This window comes from Natrix helvetica (genome assembly GCF_964273705.1).
Source record: "Natrix helvetica genome assembly, chromosome: 1".
Taxonomy (NCBI): Eukaryota; Metazoa; Chordata; class Lepidosauria; order Squamata; family Natricidae; genus Natrix; species Natrix helvetica.
This window is the reverse complement of record NC_138548.1, coordinates 142,772,963-142,787,215: the sequence shown is the minus strand read 5'-3', so window position 1 is coordinate 142,787,215 and position 14,253 is coordinate 142,772,963. Positions and strand designations below refer to the sequence as shown.

General features: G+C 47.3%; 1 pseudogene across 1 annotated transcript in view; it reads right to left on the bottom strand.

Annotated features, from left to right (window-relative positions):
- The window catches only part of LOC309393195 (small ribosomal subunit protein uS5-like), a 102,087-nt pseudogene extending 88,438 nt beyond the window's left edge, over positions 1-13,649 (bottom strand). Inside the window, exon 1 of the transcript in view lies at positions 13,497-13,649. The product of the transcript in view is annotated as a small ribosomal subunit protein uS5-like (transcript). The remainder of the gene's footprint in view (positions 1-13,496) is intronic.
- Between the last annotated feature and the right edge of the window lie 604 nt (positions 13,650-14,253).

Below are 14,253 nucleotides of genomic sequence, written 5' to 3'. Positions count from 1 at the left end.
TTTCCATGCTCACGTATATTCTTTTAAGAAGAAGTGTGCTTTAAGAAAGGAAAGAACAAACTACACCCCAGGATACACATATTTCTCTCCCCTCCCAACCTGTGATTGCAGCCCATCTACCAACATCCCCCTCAGGGATCCTGCTGCTGAAATTGCAATTGGTTGGGAGCCTAATTAGATGAGATGACAAAGATACATTGGCACAACTTTGGCCCTTTATCAAGCCAAACTAAGACTTGAAAATTTCTTAGTAATTTATTAAAGCCTACCTAAAACGTCTAGGGAAATGCAAAACTGACCTTTGAACATATAAAAACAACAATGGAATAATATTATACAGCAAATCAAAGGTCAGGAAATGTATAGCTCGTATTAATTTGGGATCACCATTAATTAGTTTTAATATATTGAGCCGGCAAAAACCTGCCAACCTCTTTGACCTAAAATCCAGTGTGTCAGCAGTAAATTTGCAGGTCTTTATAATATTGTGATATTTGCGCCGGAGAAATAAATGTGAGCAGCTAACAGAGAGTATATGAAACTATTCAAATGCAAAAATGAGCTTGCTGTACGATTAGGCTGTTCTCATTGTGGCCATCGCACCACATTTCTTTCATAACCCAGCCTGTTATATATGAGAAACAGGGAATAAAGAAGAGGAGAAGGTCAGAGATTAGTAAAATCCTTGTGAATACTAGAAAGTAGTCACCATGGTGTTTGCCAAATTAGCATGCCTTATTCAGTGTTTGGGATTTATTGAATGTCTGTCCACCTTTGCTTCTCTGTAAATGCCAGTTATCCCCCTGATGCCAATAACGGTTCAGTAGTTAAAGGCTGTGTAACATTTTATTGATAATATTTGCATGCAAAGAAGGTCCTCCTGTGTCTAGAAATGTCATAAAGAAGCTCTAAAATGGAGGGCCTCGTAGGGACCATGCCATCTTCCCCAGTAACCCTAATCCTTAAATCTGAGGTAATAGTCTGAACCAGTGGTGGGATTCAAAAATTTGTTTACTACCGGTTCTGTGGGCGTGGCTTGGTGGGTATGGCATGGCTTGGTGGGCGTGGCAAGGGAAGGATACTGTAAAATCTCCATTCCCACCCCACTTCAGGAGAAGGATACTTCAAAATCCCCATTCCCTCTCAATCAGCTGGGACTCGGGAGGCAAAGAATAGATGGCGACGGGTCAGAGTTGGTATTTACCAGTTTTCCAAACTACTCAAAATTTCCGCTACCGGTTCTCCAGAACTGGTCAGAACCTGCTAAAAACCACCTCTGGTCTGAACAGATTTGATCTGGCCATCATTTATTTTATTTACTTTTGTATTTGTTGTTAGTAGTGAAGTCATGTCTGACCCATCGAATATCCCATGGACAACGTTCCTCCGAGCCTTCCTGTCCTATATTATCCTCTGGAGTATTTTGTATTATTTATTTATTAATGAAGCAAAGGTATAGGGCTGCCCAACGCAGGTGATCCCACAGGTTACACAAGGCGTAAGTTCTACATGGGAAATAAAACAAGGGTAGAGACCTTATGACTCAGAAGATGTTGTTGCAGTGTAATTTCAACAGCACCAGATGATACAGTAAAGGAGCTGTGGCTGGAAGTTGTGCTTGAATAACATCTGGAAAGCCACAGATGCTTCACCCGCGGGAGAAAGGTGGGCTATACTCTATGTTATTTCAGACAAATAATATTTGAATGTAAATCAGAGTAAAAATTGTGTTACGTCTTGCTGTTTTAGAATGCTTCTGTAAATGTTGTGAATATCAGAAGCACGTTAGATCATTAATGCATATTTATCATTACACTATTATGCATCTAGCCATAAACCAAGCTGCTTCAGCTCAGAGAGGCACATAAATGAGGTAAGCAAGTTAGTGATGATATACTGCATGTGCTCAGATCCATATATCAGATGCCTATATCAGACTGTACATAAACTCATACCGTATTTATGCTGTGGTTCAGTTCAGAAGGAGGACATAGATTAGGTCAGCAGATTAGTGACTGTATATATGCTCAATGCATTTAAAGGTACACACATCTCAAATGAGGACCTGAAAGCCCCATCTTCTCTTGCTTTAACATTGATATGGATTTATGAAAAGGTAAGATCATTGTATCTCACCGCTGTACAAAAGGCCAGTTTTATATCGATGAAGGAGCTACTGTGTCATTTTTCTCCCTTCCCTCCAGAAACCAGCAGGAAAATCATGCCACCCTAAATCTTTTTGCTCCCAGAACAAATACACACAGAATGGTGATTGGCGATTCCTTGCACTGAAATGTTCCAATGTATCCTCTGCTTTGTGAAAACTCCTCTCCAATTAACACATACAACCCTAAAGTTATTTTGTGCACTGCATTTTTTTGTTTTTCCCTTCTAGTTGCAGCATGGAGGACTCCTTATCAGCTGACAGATCAGTCGTATGAACTTTCAACCACAAGATGGGAGCAAAGAAATTGTGTGTGGGTGTAGGTGTGGGTGGGCTAACCAGAATGTAGTGGTTATCCGTAGTTGTGCAGCCCAAATCCACACTGGGTTCATTGTGATGAAATGTTGAGAGCTAGAGTGCTTGAACTTCAGCACCAAGAGTTGTGTGCTTTCTGAGATAGAATCTCAGGGTTCCAAGTCACACTCACAACGAAGGAAGACTTTGAGGCTTGAAGTTCCTCAAAATTCCATTTTATTAGAGATGTCATATTGGCATATCTGGGAAAACCCGAATCTGAAAGCTTCCAGGTTTTTCCCACCCAAAGGAAAGTCCAAGCCCCTTCCCAGCATTCACATGTCCATCACATGGCCCAATCAGGCACCGTCCCAACTGGAGATACCTCCCAGCTATACCCCTCCAGGTGTAGGGCAAGTTGTCCTTGACTCTCTGAGAAAGGAATGTTATTGTGACTATACTGTATATCTCCCATACTTCATATAATCCCCCCCCTCCCATTTTCCCACAGCATTAAATGTGGCAGGCGTGAAGTCCCAATGCAAAATATGGCTTCCAGGCATGACATAGAGATTGTTGGGATTATACCAGAGCTGGAAACTACCCTAAGAACACAAGGTGAGGAGAGGAAACAAGGAACCAGGACTACTGAGACAACCGGCAAAGGGATTTTTGATCACAGAGAGCCAAGTCTTTGCAACAACACTTTCAGTTATACTGTATGTATTAAGCCCGTAGGCTAATCAGCTTCAGACCGATAAAGGAGACCGATAAAGGAGAATATTTATAGCTCAGGAATGAAATAAGTGGTCCTTGGTGTCCTCTGAGTGAGTCCTTGGTTGTTTTCTTGCAGATATTTCATTAGCCAAACTAGGTAACATCCTCATCTGGGTAATGAAATGTCTGCAAGAAAACAACCAAGCTCAGAGAGCACCAAGAACTCCTCATAATCAGCTTTAGAGTTACACACTATCTAGGTCAACAAAGTCAAATTATGCACTTTTTAAAAAGGAGGGGAGGGGATGGCTGTAGATGCCATGGGTCTAATCTCTTTCACAAAACAACTCTGCAGGCTGGGTACTAAGCCCAGAGACTGGACATAAAGGGGCAATCTCCCAGATCAAACAAATCCCTGTCCCACATTGTATCCCTTGAAGCTCTTCTTCCAGGAGCCATCAATTGTTGGTCCTGAAGATCTTGAGCCTGGGTAAGAGGAAAAAGATCACTTCCATAACAGCACATCTCACTTCCTTTTCAGGCTGTCTCAGTGTGGGCGGATGAGATACAGCATGGCAATACATCTTGTGGAAACCATGAGTTCCCAAACAGGGAACTTGCCACTTGTTAGGCTCGGCTTTCCCCTATTTATTTGCATGTGTTTTTATCCAAGAACTCTTCTTTCTTTCCCAGTTTTTTTATCTTGTCTTCTTGCAAGATCCAGTTCTTTGTGCTGTAATCCCATTCATGCTCAGTATCATTAATCTCACTGAAGACCACTGGATTTCAACAATAGCACCAGGGCAATTGGCCATTTGCTTATGATAATTTTCCTTCCTTCTCCTTGTTCCCATCCTGCTGTGCTCAGGAACTGTTTCACTGGTGAGGGGAGAGCATTTTGAAGGGAATTTCTCCCCATGCTTCTAAAGATAATTGTAAATTTAAGTGATTGAATTGTATTTTATCAGTCCTGTATCAGCTTTGTTATCAATAATCACCAGTCAAAACAAACTCAAGAGATGGGGTGGAGAAGGGGAATAGAAGGAAAAAGAAACACTGTTTGCTACTGTGTTAGTTCCCCCTATCCCAAGATTATCAGCCTTCCTTCATTCATGGTTTATAGCAAATCTAGAGATTACTGCTGGCAGGTTACATTCCAGTGTTTTAAATATTATTCTCCAAGCTTTGATTTGTGGTTATTTCCCACACACCCACACACCCACTTTTTAATTTGAACGACACTATGCCTGCCTGCCCAGCATGGTATTAAGGCTATACAAAACTACTTTGATTTTAATTTTATGCTGTTTCTTTAGAAAGAAATAATAATTTCCATTCCAATTTTCTAATTTTCCATTGCAACCCAGCATCTACTACTTCTTTGGCATGGGAATGCTTTCATTACTCAGTTGTTATTACTACATTCATTTGTGGAGTCACAACTCTGTATCCTGAAATTGATATGCACAGCCACCCCTTTACTTCAATTTAATTTAGGCAGACTGAGAACAAGTAATGCTGTAGACCAGTGGCTCTCAGCCTTTTCTTCACCTTTACATACGTTTTGTGGCCACGGACCATAACCACAGACCACAAAGTTTTAACTCAAGATTTAAATCATAACATTTCTTCAATCCTTCACTGACCTCCTGTGATAACATCGCAGTCCCCCACGGGTCTGCAGACTACAGGTTGAGAACCACTGCTATACACCAGTATTGATCTCTTAACTGGGGGGGGGGGGTTGGACTAGATGGCCTACAGTACAAGGTGTCAGGCCTGCAGCCATCTTTTCTTTTGGATCTTTGGCCTGACACACTTTCTATTCTTCTACTATGCATTTTCTATTCTGAGAAAATGGGAGGGGAGATTTTAAGGAGTTACATACTAGGTAGCCATAACAAAATTCTTTCTAGAAAGCCAAGGTCATCCTTTCTCTTTGCACCTCTGCACCTGACCGGATTTGGATGGGTGGAACTGCCAGCATGGCAGTGGGAGATTGGACCATGTGATGGACTTGTGGGTGTGGGAGAAAGATCTTGAACTTTCAACTAGGTGGGGAAAACCGGGAAGCTCCTAGATTCGGGTTTTCCCAGATGTGCCAACATGGCTCTCTTAATAAATTGGAACTTTGAGCAATACTTTGCCTTGGACTCTGATTTACTTTTGGATGCTATTGGACACAAGGTCCCTTCCAACTTTGCTAATCTGTTATCTGTTAACTATCCAAAAGCATTTCATCTTTGGCAGGAAGATGGTCAGCATAGACATTTAATTAATTAAATACAGCTCAGATGCTCTGAATCAAAGAGCCCTGCTCTGCATTCTGAGAATGTCTGGTACAAACACATTACTGAGATCACCACACCATTTTCACTTGCTTCCCTAAGCAAGATGACTCTCCTTTATACTCATTTGACTTTATCTATAATTCAGTTAAGCCGATACTGTCACCAAATGGTAGACTAACATTTGTATGCACAGCCTGGATTTGTCAAAATCAGTTGTAATGTTAGTCACATCCTGATTGACAAAGTTAAGGGACTATAAAATAAGAATAAATACAACACATTATTTTTTTTTATCAAGTGAGACTTTCACCCAGCCTTAAACTCTGTCCCTTTGTGTTAACACTTTTTTTCTCTCCAATTTCTCTATTTTCTCTCTCCCACCCTCCCTCCCTCTCTCATTCCTTTTCTAACAGCCTTGTTTTTCTCTTTTATTTAGTATTTTTCTATGTTTAAATTGTAACCCTCAACTAGACTACATTTACCAGAAAGAGGCAATTAATTGGCTGAACGATGGAAAGGCCAGGACTCAAATATTAATTACAATCTATTAATTAAGATGAGCTTGGACTAAACTTTGACCTTAGACAAGGGAACTTAACATCTGCAAGGAACAAGCCATTGTTCTTCATAACAAAGGAAGGTTCAGCTGGCATGTACCAACCATCCACTGTGGACATCACACGTTTCCTAAGACGTCCCTAAGGGGGCGTGCATAAGCGGGCCACTGTGCCTACCGTCCCTGTCCTACTGTCCCCATTGATATGTAGTCATTTTATGTGTTCATGGCCATGTTGTACTTATTTATATCCATCTATTCGTACCAATCTCATGCGATAATGTCCATGTCTATACTAATACCTGTTACCTTGTACCTGTTGACAAATAAATAAATAAAATAAACTTGCTCACATCCCTTGCTTTCTACATAAAATTATTAATTCATGCAACATTCAACACAATTCAAAGAATCTATCCAACTTGTGAAGTACATGTTACCCATGTAGCCTATTTATAGCATTCGGATATCCTTGTCACTTGATGTCAGCTGTTCCTTGCTTTCTGCTGAGGATATTGTATATTATTCAATGCCTTCACTCTATTGTTAATTTCTCTGGCCCATCTCTTGGCCTTCTTGATCGCTGGGTAGTCTTCACATAGGTGGGATAAAACTGGGGGTTATACTTCAGACTTCAGAAAAGTGCTTCTTTATATTCTGAAAACTCAAGACAAAGGAAATGAAAAGATGTCTACAAGTTGTACACCAGAAGAAAAAGGAGTCTGCGAATAATATTATTCTCTATAATGTGGAGAGGTTCATTTGATAAATACAAATCCCTCACCTAGTGCATCATTTCAGGGAGAAGGTGAAGGATGACGTTAAAAATGTATAATGTTAAAAGCTTTCTAACAAAAAATCAGCCCAACTGACAAAACATGCAATGCACCAGAAGCTCCCCCCCCCCCATCTCTTCCTTTTCAGTTTGCCAAGGAGAATTTTACATGAGCAGATGGGTAGTATTATTATACTACTTAGGTGATATTCGATGCAATTGTAGCTGGATGAAGTCCAAGACTATCTGAAGAAGATTTTGTCTGTTTTTGTTTCCCTGTGGCACACCCAGGCAGCATTCAAAGGAGGGAGAGACTCCCTTGTTTTCTATCAACAAACAACAAAAGTGCACAGCAACCAGCTAACTTGTAAATAAGAACCGGTGAAACAAATTGGATGCACGAGTCTGAGAAAACCTCTAGCAACCCCCATTAAGCCAACCTAATCTTCTGGCACCCTTTGGGGAAATCTGTTCTCTTACACCAGTTGCCTTTGAGCCCGACTCTTCCCCAGTCATGTTAAGCTGGCAAGTGGGGAGAAAAGATGCAACTTTTTTTTTTTACCCTCTCTTTCCATGCTTGACTGAAATTGAATTTCAAAACAGGAAGCTCCAGCTGTTACACGGGGTGACCCAGACGTCCACAAACAATAACTGAAGTGAAAGAAAGTTCACATCTGAAGCACAAACAATGCAGTGGTCATACTGCCGGTCATATGACGTATCAGCCAACTCTTCAAAGGAACTTTTGAATAATAAGAAGTGCTAATTTGTTAAGTCACCAAAATATTATTACAAGAGCTTTTATATTGGTTTTTATGGCCCAACAAAACCATTTGGGCTAACTAGATCAAATTAAAGGTGGCGAAAGGCAAACGTTGAAGTTGCTTCGAATTCCTTGGAATAATTTGGATGCATTGCTAGGTAGTACGCCTTGACTTACGACCACAATTGAGCCCAAAATTTCTGTTGCTAAGTGACAAAGTTGTTAAGTGAGTTTTGTAGGTCTCCAAGCAGCTTTAGGCTAGCCTACGAATCCTGAAAAGAATACAGCTGAATAAAAAACCTAGAGACAATCTTGATACTGTCTCCCACTTGAAAATGCAGTTTTAAGCCACCACTACCTGTAAATTTACCAGGTCCTTCATTAGGCATAATTTCATTATCCCAAAATCTAGTAATTTGGAAGAGTGTTCTACAAATCCTTTTAAGTTGTTGCTTAATGTTTTCTTGCTATCTCACAAGCCATGTTTATATGTGTGCGGTGTGCACCAGAGGTGGTATTCAGCCTGTTCTGGAGAACCAGTAGTGGAAATTTTGCATAGTTCGGAGAACTGGCAAATAGGCTGGCCCCACCCCCACTGCCTCACAGCTGATTTTGTTTTGTTGCCCTGAACAGGAGAATGGAGCTGGAAAGCAGGTTAGTGGGATGGTGGTGTAGTGGTGGGTTCTGGGAGGTACAGCCCGGTACAGCCATACCGAGAGTAGCTGTAATTTTATGGGATATTTGTAGGGGTTTTAAACTATTTACTCAGCTGTACAGTTCTGTTAAACCTTTTTTATCCTCCTTCGTATCTATTTATCTATCTAATAATTCAGATAAAATACCAAACTATAGCGTAATATGACAAAGAATACTTAAGTTTGTCTGCCTTCATTTCCCTCTCATCCTAGGATGGTGGAATCATTTCTGTTGGCATTTCAGATTTAACTGTATTTTATAATGTCAATCTTGGAGTTGGTCTTAATGATTGAAATTTAGAAAACTTGAGTTTTATAAACAATACTTTGAGGTTCGCCTATTTTCATAACCAGATTTAAATTAAGCCGTAGTTTAGTCTACATCTGGATCCCAAAGCAAGCTCTGCAAAACCAAAATGCAAGAGGAGTACTGGATGCTAAGTGAAGCATGAAAGAGCCCAGAAAGAAACTGAGCTCATTCTTGGGACATTTCCCCCCGGGGGGGGGGGGGGGGTCCTTGGTGCTCTCTGAGATTGGTAGCTTTCTTGCAGACATTTCATTACCAAACCAGGTAACATCATCAATACTAGAAGGAAATAGGATTTGTTCTTTAGCACTGATGATGTTATCTAGCTTGGTAATAAAACATCTGGAAGAAAATCACCAAGCTCAGAGAGCACCAAGGACTCCACAGTTCAACCCTGAGCTATAAATATTCCTTTCTATCAGTATTATCTCTGGGTTTGCTGATTCAGACCAGAGTTAGCTCATTTCACTTTAATAGGGTTAATGACTGGAGCTAAATCCCATAACCCAATGACAGAAACTCATCATTTAACATTACTAGGACCCCTCATCTCAAATGGACCAAAGCGATGATATTTTATTTTTATGCTATTTTTTAATTTATATCCTGCCTTTATTATTTTGTACATAGCTCAAGGTGGCGAACACACCATATACTCTTTCCTCCTCCTCCTCCTCTTTTCCTCACAATAGCCCTAAGAGGTGGGTTGGGCTGATATAGAGAGTGACTGGCCCAAAGCCACCCAGTTGACTTTCATATGGTAGAACTAGAACTCAGAATCTTTTAGCTTGGTGCCTTAACCACTAGACCAAACATGTCCAACGGATCACTACAAGAAGCATATGCCAGACACAGGTTATTACCTACTAAATGCAATCATCTTTTGGAATTTCTTCTTCTTTAATTATTCTTGGAGAATGAAAATTTGTATCCTTCCTTACAAACAAGTACCCTGGCATGTGGAATAAAAAAGCAGCAATAGCCAAAGCTAAGGAGCATACTGAAGAAGAGTGGGGAAAGATGAGGCTAGAGACTCTGAGGAACGTCCAACACAATTTTATTCGAATGTAACAGCAACAAGCAATACAGGAGAGAAACTCCGTTCCTCTGCCTGACAGCTATTTATACGAAGAGCTGTAAGGCCGAGAAACCAATCAGGGAAGCAGAACAGCCCGCCTTCAGCCAAGCCGCGCCTGATTGGCTAAGGCACGGCATGGCTGTTGCTAGCTGTCAACAGAGGGAATCCCCGGTCATATGTCGGGGAGGAAAGGAATATAGCACTCCTTCCCCCCTAGCGAGGATGCATGCGTGAAAGCGGAGCATGCGTAGTCGCTAAGATAGGCAGGGCGGCGTCGGACACGCCCAGAACGCCTCAGAACTGGGCAGACCGTCGGAGGAGGAGGTGGTGTCCGTGGGAGCTCCTCCCTGAAGGGAGTGGAGCTCCGGGCGCCATCTTGAAGGCCTATCTCAGACGGAGGCGGAGGCGGAGACTCAGGAGCTGGTAGGCAGGGCCGGGGTGGCACGGCCGCTGGCGGGCTTGAGTCAGGGAATTTTGAATTACTATTAGGGAAAGGCTGGCCTGATTGAGGGAAGGCCAAGGCGGGGTGCAATGTCGGAACTGGTAGCCCAACGGGGGCTGGAACGCTGGAAGGCTGTGGAAGGCGGAAGGCGCCAGGTCCAGTCTCTGTTGGTACGTCTTGCGGCCCGGGCAACGGCCACGGTGTAGGGATCGGTTGCGGCGTCAACCCCAGGGCCTGCGGTGGAATGGCAAAGGCCGACCCTGCAGGGTTGTTGTGTGGATCCGAAGGTTGGCGACGCCTTAACTGATCCACGTGGCGGCGCCAGTCTGCACCGTCGGCTGTCCGGACCCTGTAAGAGTAGGGGCCGGTTACAGAAGTGATGGTGGCAGGCACCCACTTAAGATCCCCTGAGAAGGCCCTTGTCCAGACTGGATCGCCCTCAAGGAAGGAACGGGGAGGGGGTCCCAGGTTGCTCGGCTGTGCCTCAGAATAGGTTGGGTGCAACCTATCTAAGGTGGTCCGCAGGCGCCGGCCCATCAGCAGCTCAGCAGGGGTTTTCCCTGACAGTGGGCACGGGGTGGAATGCTGAACCAGGAGGTAAGCAGCCACCCTCGTGGGCCAGTCGCCCTTGTCCATTCGTCCAAGGGCGTCCTTGGCCGAGCGGACAGCGCGTTCCGCCCGGCCATTGCTGGCCGGATGATAGGGGGCGACTGGGGTGTGCCGGATGCCCTGGGTGGCCAGAAATTCCTGGAACACGGCGGACGCAAACTGGGGCCCGTTGTCTGACACAACGACGTCTGGCAAGCCGTGGGTGGCAAACAGGCGCATTAATGCTCGGACAGTGGCCTCGGCTGTGGTGGAGGTCATGAGAATGAGCTCCACCCAGCGCGAGTAAGCGTCCACCACGACCAGGAAAACCTGGCCTCGGAAGGGCCCAGCGTAATCCAGGTGGAGGCGTGACCATGGGCCGCGAGGAATCTCCCACTCCCGCGGCGGGGCCACCGGAGGCGCTGGATGGGAGACCTGGCAGGTCGAGCACCTGGCAACCCAGGTAGCTATCTCGTCGTCCAGACGGGGCCACCAAACATAGCTGCGCGCCAGCGCCTTCATGCGCGCTATGCCAGGGTGGCCCTCATGGAGGCGAGACAGCACCTGTTCACGCAGGGTGGGTGGAATGATCACCCTGTCCCCCCACAGGAGGCACCCACTGTGGAGGGACAGCTCTAGCTGCCTGGCCTTGTAGGGGCGGTGGTCGTCCGACACCGGCCCCCCAGGCCATCTCCGCAGAACCCAGGTCATCACCTGGGAGAGGGTGGGGTCGGCCAGAGATGCTGCCGCCACATCGCCCGCGGAGAGCAGCAAGGCGAGGTCTGCAATGGCCAAAACAGAAAGGCAAGGCACTGTCTGCGGGTCGGAGACGGGCAAGGGGCAGCGGCTGAGGGCATCAGCGTGCCCCAGCTGCTTGCCAGGGCGGTAGACCAGGGCATACGAGTATGCCGCTAGGAACTCCACCCAGCGCGTCATCCGGGGTGACAGGATGGGAGGGGTCGGACGGTCACCGGCCAGAAGCCCAAGGAGCGGCTTGTGGTCAGTGAAGAGCGTGAAATGCCATCCGTAGAGGTACTCGTGGAACTTTTTAACCCCGGACACGGCAGCCAGAGCCTCCTTGTCGATCTGGCTGTAGTTTCTCTCCGCTGGAGAGAGTGTCCGGGAATAAAAAGCTATGGGGGCTTCCGAGCCGTTGGGGAGGACATGGCTCAGGACAGCCCCCAAACCCACGGGGGAGGCGTCACACGCTAGAGTCAGGGGCATCCTGTCACTATATTGGACTAGGACTGCCTCTGACGTCAGCATGTCTTTGACAGCCGCGAACGCATGCGCTTCGCGGCTGCCCCAGCGCCAGGCCGCAGATCGGTCGAGCAACCGATGCAGCAGCTCAGCTAGTGACGCCTTGTGCGGCAAAAATGGCGCGTAGAAATTTAAAAGCCCTAAGAACGACTGCAGCTCCGCCTTAGAGGCGGGGGTGGGGGCGTTCTTAATGGCTGCGACTTTAGCAGGGGTGGGGTGGATTCCATGGGCGTCTATGGAGAAGCCTAGGAAGTCCACTTTAGGCACAGCAAATTAGCATTTGCTGCGCTTTAATTTGAGACCTGCGCCCCTAAAACGGTCGAGGACCTTCCCCAATATTTCGAGGAGTCCTGAGCGGCTGGACGCAGCGATCAGGACATCGTCGAAATAGGGTACAACGCCAGGGAGCCCATGGAGCAATCGCTCCATGAGGCTCTGGAAGATCCCCGGGGCTACAGAAACGCCGAATTGGAGGCGGCGGCAACGGAAAGCCCCTCGGTGGGTGACGATAGTCTGCGCAGCCGCCGCTTCATCATCCACCGGGAGCTGCTGGTAGGCCTGCGCCATATCCAGTTTCGTGAAAATACAGCCCTGCCCCAGGGAGTGGAGCAGGTGCTGTACGACAGGGACTGGATAGGGGTTTGCCTGAAGGGCCAAATTGATGGTGGATTTAAAATCGGCGCAGAGGCGTATGGAGCCGTCGGCCTTCACGGGGACCACTATTGGGGTCTCCCAACGTGAGTAGTCAATAGGCTCCAATACGCCCTGCGCCAGCAAACGGTCAATCTCCTCATCAACTTTGGCCCTTAAGGCAAAAGGCACCCTGCGGGCCTTCAGCCTAATGGGAGCAACCTGGGGATCTAAGTTAAGAGAGATGGGGGTGCCCTTGTACAGCCCCAGCTGGCCATCAAAGACGTCCGCGTAGGCGGAGATGACAGTGGCTACGTCAGGGGGCGTGTCTGAGATGGAGTGCACCCCCTGCACTGAGAGATCAAGGGCGGGGAGCCAATCCAGCCCCAGCAATGCGGGGAGGGGCTTCTCGACTACTAGGACTGACAGGCAACCCGAAAACCCCCTGTATTCAACCCTAACTGTATAGCAGCCCAGGGTTGGGATAAGTGACCCCTGATAGTCCCTTAGGGCCACGGGGCTGGCAGTCAATTGGTGTTTAAGGACGCCGGGGCAAAGTTTGTTAAAGTCAGCCCAGGCAATTATGGAGCGGGACAAGCCGGAGTCCACCTCCATCACGCAAGGCGCGCCCTCAATGAGGACTGACGCCTTGATTCTGTCCGCACCTGCGGAGGCCTGGTAGATCGCCTCAGCAGGGGCGGCTGCTGGGCCTGGCTCCACGGCGTAGCAGCTGGCTCTCGTGCGCGGCTGGCGGCGGGGCTGCTGCGGTCCTGTTGTCATCTGCTGGCCCGTGGCTCCTTGGGGTGGTGGTGGAGGCAGCACAGCCCGGCAAACTTGGGCCAGGTGCCCCTTTTTTGAGCACCGGCGGCAGATGGACGCCCGGAACGGGCAGGCTGCCCGGTCGTGGCTGTCCCCGCAGCCTAGGCAGGCTGTCACAGTCCGGCTCGCAGGTCTCGGATTGCGGCGTCTCTGCAGCTCCGCCAGACGGGCCACTAGCTCTTCCTCTTCTTCGGCCGGGCTGGGCAACGGCACGAGTTGATCTATGAGGCAAGTGCGTGCTGGAAGAGACGGTAGCTGGTGGCGGTCCATTTCAGCGGTGGATTGCTTGGACAACTCCACCGCCCGTGCCTCAGCGACCGCCTCGGCCAGGGTGATTTCTGGCCGAGCCAGGAGGCGCCTCTTCAGCCGGAGGTCCTTGACCCCGCCGACGAATTGTTCCACCAGGTTGTCCTCCAAGTCCAGGAACTCGCAGGGTATGGCCGTGGTCCGCAAGGACTGGAGGAACTGGCTGACGTCTTCGTGCGGCTTCTGGACGCACTGGCGGAATGCGTACCGCCAGGCAATCTTTGACGGGGTTGGGGCGTAATGCCCCTTCAGCTTGGCCATTAGCGTATCCCAGTTGAGATCGTGGACTGGTAAAGGGGCTGCCAACGCCCGGGCGGCGTTGAACATCGGGGTTCCGCAGCTACTGAGGAAGAAGCTGCATTTCTCCTCCATCGGAATACCCCGTTTTCCGTTGGCTCGCAGGAAGCACTCGAAGCGCTCTAAAAATCCAGTCCATCCTTCTCCATCGGTTCCGAAAGGAGCGAACGGAGGAAGCGATGACATAGCGGCTTGAAGTTGTGCGGCTAAAACTCAAGCGGCAGTGCGAAGAGGTTGGGTTCCGTCAGGTTTGTCGCCTCAGGGAGATCCC